Source organism: Manis pentadactyla, chromosome 8 (assembly GCF_030020395.1).
Source record: "Manis pentadactyla isolate mManPen7 chromosome 8, mManPen7.hap1, whole genome shotgun sequence".
NCBI classification, from domain to species: Eukaryota; Metazoa; Chordata; class Mammalia; order Pholidota; family Manidae; genus Manis; species Manis pentadactyla.
Window position 1 is genome coordinate 20275209 of NC_080026.1, and position 6033 is coordinate 20281241.

Consider the following 6033-nt stretch of genomic DNA (forward strand, 5'->3'; position numbering starts at 1 on the left):
TCACGGCTGCCATCTGGGCCATTCTCCTTGCTTCTCAGAGTGGCAGCATGGCTGCTGTGGCTTAAGCCATCAAGTCATTCGAAGGAGAAAACAACCAGGGAGATGAGACAGCACCTCTATCGGGAAAACAAAACTTTCTCAGTAATCCCCAGAAAATTTCTGTTCATTCTGGCTAGAACTGTGTCACATGGTCACCTCTAGCTGCCCCAAATAAAATCAAAGTCATATTAACATGGGAAAAGAAGAGAATATGTATTAGGTAGTCGGCCATCAGTGTCTGCCACAGATACATCCCCAAGCTAATAGATGGACCATTTGGGGACCTGGTTTAGGGTGGGGATGTATTACCACATAAAGAAACATAGTTAAAACCTTGCTTCATTTGTCTGTATCTACTTAGGTAATCCCATTTGGTTTCTAGTTTCCTGAAGCCCCAGTGCCTACAGCAACTCTTTCCCATAACAGGCTATGTATTGTCTGCTCTGTGTGTGCACACATGCTTGTACACTGGACTGTATTTCTATGCATTTTCTAAAATATAATGGTCCAAAGATAACAAGCACCTTACACTGAAAATCACTTCCTTTTCACAAGATGTCTTTGGCACTAACCATGTGGCAGGGCTAATAAGTAGTGTTGTTAGAACGATGTGCTTCAGTATGGAATGTCTCCATATCACTGAAGTGAAAGAATGTGTTAAGGCACAGCGACACATGTTGAGCTTTAGCAGGGCTTAAATTTACGAATTTAGGGTTTAGAAGACAATGTCCTTTACATCTCATTCTTGCTTCATTCTGAAAAAGACTGTAATGACTTCCTGAGGAGGGGAAATTACATATTCTTGGTAATTTCAGTAAGTGTGGAGAACAAAGACCAAAGATGAAGGGATAAGGGCAATATTGTTTACCAAGTTTCACCTATGTGACAGGAACTGTGCTTAAAGCATTTTTTTTTCTCACTGGGATATATTTACTCACTAAATCCTCCTTCTCCCCCACTCCCTCCTCTGTACCACCTATAGCACAAGTTGGCTCAACTGTGCTCAACTCAAAGCCAATGTTCAAGGGCAGCCTTATGGATGTGTGATCTGTGCAGTCCCACTGGGTTCCATATATTTAGAAGGGCCCCATATTTCATCTAATACTCTAGGTTGGCATCTTGAAACTCTTAATAATTTTTTGACAAGGGACCCTGAGATTTTGTTTTGCACAGGGCCTTACAAATTATGTTGCTGATCCTGCCTAGATGATCTACTTTCAAATCACTAAAAGGAAATGGTTGTAGAGAGTGAGAATAGAAAGTGGCAATTTTATAATCCCAGAGACTTTACTGTGTGATCAGATGCAGACACAAGAGAAATGATTAGTGAGATCTGAGCACAGGAGCAGGACGTGGAAGTAGTTTGCCAACTTGCAAGTCACATCTTTGCGTCAGGCTTAATTATGGAGTTTATAATGTGAATTCCCTGAATAGAGATGGACTTGTAATCGTGTCATTTGGAAAACGCTTTCTGAAGTCAAATGCTGATGCTTTTTAGAGTCCTTGGTTCTTTACTCCTGCTCCCCCATAAGTTCAGATAATCACAGGTTGTTGACAAACCTGTTGTGCAAGGGCTGGGGTAGCTGGTGGTATGGCTCCCTGCACGCTGGTGTGAAGTGGCCTCTACTTTCTCCCAAACAGCCTTCTCTAATAATACTTTGCCTACCACTAATAGGCACTAGATTTTTTTTGTTCATTTGAAAGTATAAATAGATGTCTTGCTATTGCAGTCTTTGAAGAAACATACCCTGCATTGTGTCTGATTCAGAGATGCATACTTTTCAGCAATAAGCAAATCTTCCTCTTTCACTTAAGCCATACTACCTTTTCTCTTGATTATATGCAAATTCTATTACTCCGTATTTCCTGAATCTATTCCCTGATGGTCCATAGCCTTTTCTACTCCCTTCAGTCCCTCAACACTTCTCTCATGGGTAATCACTGTAATTGATCCTTAACTGGTGTCTAATTAGTTGCTGAATATATATACTTCTGTATGTGTATATATATACCAAATATATGTACTTCTCATTGAAACCAGGGTGATGCTTCTAATATGCAGGTTGGAGAGGAAGGCACATATGGAGAGAGACATCTGGATGAATAAACTAACTAGCAAGACTGATTTTGCCACCTTTAATTGCAAGGCTTCTTTTCCCTTTCAGAATAAGGTCCCTTCTCCTTGTGACATGAAGATCCTTCAGAGAGGCATGCAGGTGCCTCTAACCGTCTTCCTCAGTCTCAATTCGCATCACTTTTCCGTGGATATACCCCCACCCTAGCAATTCCAGGAAAAGGATATATTTTGAGTCACCTAGAGATTTGTGCCTCTTGTTTCCTCCATTTAAAGCTGCTTACTCTTTCTTCCTTACCTGTTTCTCCTTTACTTGCTTTTTAAGACTCAGAGGAAATGCTACCTTCTCCAGGGAAGACCCCTCTAACATTTCTCACTCCCTAGGTAGTAAGGTACCCCCTCTACTGTGCTTCCAGAGAAAAGAACAACAATGCACCAGTCTATCGTAACAACTACTGCAGAGTATTATGCGTATTCACTGATTTGTCTTCCTATTAGGCTTGACTACCTTGAGAAAGGGTCCATACTTTAGTACTTGATACTTGAGTTAAAGGAATGGACCAAAAGAATATTTCATTATCTATAAACATTTCCAGAATGTTAAGAGTTAGAACTTCCATGCTCCTTTAACAGGCTCCTAATTTTGCAACTAACCATGTTTGGTGTTCCTTGGAGGGACTCAAGTGAAAATGTTTCTGAGCCAAGTTCAACAATACAATATTATAAATCAAAGTCACTACTCAATTATGAACTTTGGACATGGAAAAGAAAATAGATTGCTGTACTTGAAACACACAGAATACAATTTCTAGATCTACAGATGGTAAATTTGGACTTTGAGGGGCTATTTCAAGCTGCTTTAGTGGACCAAGGGAAGGGAGTAGCTTCCTTCGAGCCGAGGGGTGGAGGAGTTACTGGTGCGAAAGGCAGGCTGAGAGCCGATTTTCCCCTTTCTGGCTTTGATAAGACTGAAGGCTTTGTGTTAGGGCTACCTTGAGAGGAGGAAAGAGAGCGTGGACATAGCACAGTAAGTAAGAAAAAGGATTCAACTTCAAATAAAACTAGTTATATATCCCTGAGAAAATATTTGAGGCTTATTAAAATGTAATGTCATCCAGATATTTATCTGTGTTTACTTCTATCCATCCAAAAGTTTTCTGAGTTCTATCTAAAGCAGGAACGACAAACACATGGCCTGGATGGACCCAGGACAGGTATCAGTTCTGAGTCACACTATGTTTTCCTGCTTCGCCTGGATTGGGCCTCCGAATTAGTCTCAGAACATTGTTCCAGGATATTCGCACCAATAGGTGAGAGTTGCCGAGTGCAGTGAAATCAGTCTGGCATTCTTGTTCTTTAGAATTAGAAAGGGTAATTCTTGTTCTAATGGGCATGTCTGTCTAGCTACCCCTTGGTTGGGTTTTCCTAATTTGGGCATCTCTCAATTTCATGAGCATGGTTAGGGAGCAGGGGGAGGGTGTGAGGATTTACAGAACCCCACTCCCAGCATCATACTGTAGTAGCTGGTGGCGTGCACTGGCCCAGCCGCCCTTGGACGCAGCCCTGGCGCTGAGGCTGGGACCCCGCGCGCATGCGCTCCTGGGTGAGCGGGGAGCTTGCGCGGCCACAGCGGGCAGGCCTGCGGCGCGCGGGGCGCGACCCTGCGGCGCGGAGCCCAGGCTGGGCGGGTGACGGGGCTAGGGGGCCGTGGGGTCTGCCCGCTCTGAGAGGGGATGCGGCAGCGGCCGGGGTGTTGGAGGCCCTGCAGGAGGAGAACTTTGCGCGGCCCTTCTCTTCCGCGTCTGAAGCGGGATTTGGTGCTGTGCTTGGTATGTGAGAGGACATCGTCCTGCTGATGAGTTCCGGGTACGTAGGAGGAATCGCATGGACTACCAGCAGTTGGAAGACGCGGAAGGCAATAAGCGCACCTACACGCCTATTCTTACCGCATGTGGTTTTTGGTAGGAAAGTTCATTGAAGAGCAGCTGCTGGAGCGGATTCCTGGGCACTTTCACTATGACTTTTGGCCCGTGAAGATGAAGGGGCTGGTGGCGTGTGTGACCTGCTGCTCATGGTTACAGATTTCTGGCTTTTAAAGAAATGCTTCTGGACGAGAGAGCATAAAAAGAAGGCCAGGAACGGGACTGAAGCAGAGGTTTAGTGGTGACTTCGTTGTGCAATCATCTCTGCCAGCTTTCCAGAACAATCTGCGACCCTACGTCCCATCTCCAGGCAGTGGGGGTCTTTCCGGATTTCGCCAGCCCAATAGACCGCTCAGGAGCTGAGGGGACGACCATAATAGTAAGTGTAAACAAATCCCAATGACCTATGACTTTGCACATCTTTCCATAACCCCATGGTACAATCATACCGCAGGAATTTTCCTAAGGTAAATTACTTAGATAGAATAGATCACAGGCTCTCGATGTGCTCCAGATCCGGGAGGAGCCCCCGGAATATGAGCATGTATGTTTAATTGAATGAATACGTATATGAAAATGCATTGAGCAGTCAATGAAGGCTTGGATTCCTGCAGCTTCTGCCTTTTTAGAGGGAGTTTCTCAGGTCAGCCAATTTGTAGTAAATTAGGGTTAGGGTTAGGATTAGGGTCTTCCCTGTATCTCTTGTCTCTTTCCTACTTGACAATGTTAGAGGCTTCAGTTAGGGAACTGAAGTGAAACTTTGGCTAATGATGATAGAAGAGTACATTTTGGAAAGACTGATTCTTCTTTGGGAAAACTCACCATCATCAACTCTATTTGGCCCAGCCAGCTTCTCATGTTTCACCAGGATTTTTGTTAATTGAGAGCTTTTTATATGTGTCACAAGTTTCAAGTCCTCCAGCCCACTGGGGTTTTGACTATTTGGGAGTATTTATCTAGGGTGTTACTCAAGCCAGCTGTCTGTCTTGAGATTTCTAAAGTTCTTACTATCACAGCCAGGCTTGGCTGTAGAGATCAACTGAGAGATGTTGAAAGCTACATGTGAAAATCAATTCTTACTCTTACATTTGTAGTCCTTATATTGCTGTCTTCTCTTGGTTGTGATATAGTCTCAATGTTTCTAGAATTGTCTTTTAAGCATTTTTGAAAAAATATTTTTACAGATGAATACCCAGGCAAACCTAGTGGATGTAATCTTGGAAATCCCGTAATTACCCATGTAAAGATCAAAATATTATATGCTGTGTGCTTTTTAGTTTTTAGTGCTGTTAAGAGCAAAAATGCCTGCTATGTTGGCGTTCCTATGTGAGTGGGTGTGACTGGGCCCAAATGTATGCTCCTGCTGGAAGCAGACTAAAAGGCATTCTTTTCTTACAGTATGTTAAGTGATGGTGTAGGTTTGCTAAAATCCTTTCTGTATAAATCGGTTCTTTAGGTTTTCTGTTGGGGTAGGAGGTCCTGTGGTTCCTTCTTGCTGTCAGTCTTCCTACCAAGATGTCCCAGTGGTCTAGCTCAACACAAATAGGAGATCACAAACAGCTTTATGGGTCACCTGTCTGCTTTGTTTAGTCCATTGGTTTGGTCCAATGTTTGATAGAACACGACTGACCAGAAAATATGGATGTCACATCTCTAGAAAGAAGAAAAAATGTAGTAGTTCAATTCCCAATGTGTACCTGAGATTTTTTTTTTAACGTAAAAATGAGAATCTGTACTGATTTTTCACTTATTTGGCTGTTTCTGGTTTTGAAGAATGAGTTGTAAGCTGTGTGTTTTGGTATTGATATGGTGCTTATTAAATACTTTTGTACCATAAAAAAAACCGCAAAACAAGATCTGTCTTAGTGTTCCCCAGAGACACAGAGCTACTAGGAGGTGTCTGTGTATATGCATGCAAATATGTATATGTATGTGTGTATGTTATTTATGTATATATGTGTATACATAGTAATATATATATCCTTATAGATGTATGTA

At 42.8% G+C, this 6033-nt stretch overlaps 1 pseudogene; it reads left to right on the forward strand.

The window, feature by feature from the left end:
• The first annotated feature begins 3704 nt into the window (after positions 1-3704).
• Positions 3705-4398, forward strand: LOC118933681 (ADP-ribosylation factor-like protein 2-binding protein; annotated as a pseudogene).
• The last annotated feature ends 1635 nt before the right edge of the window (positions 4399-6033 follow it).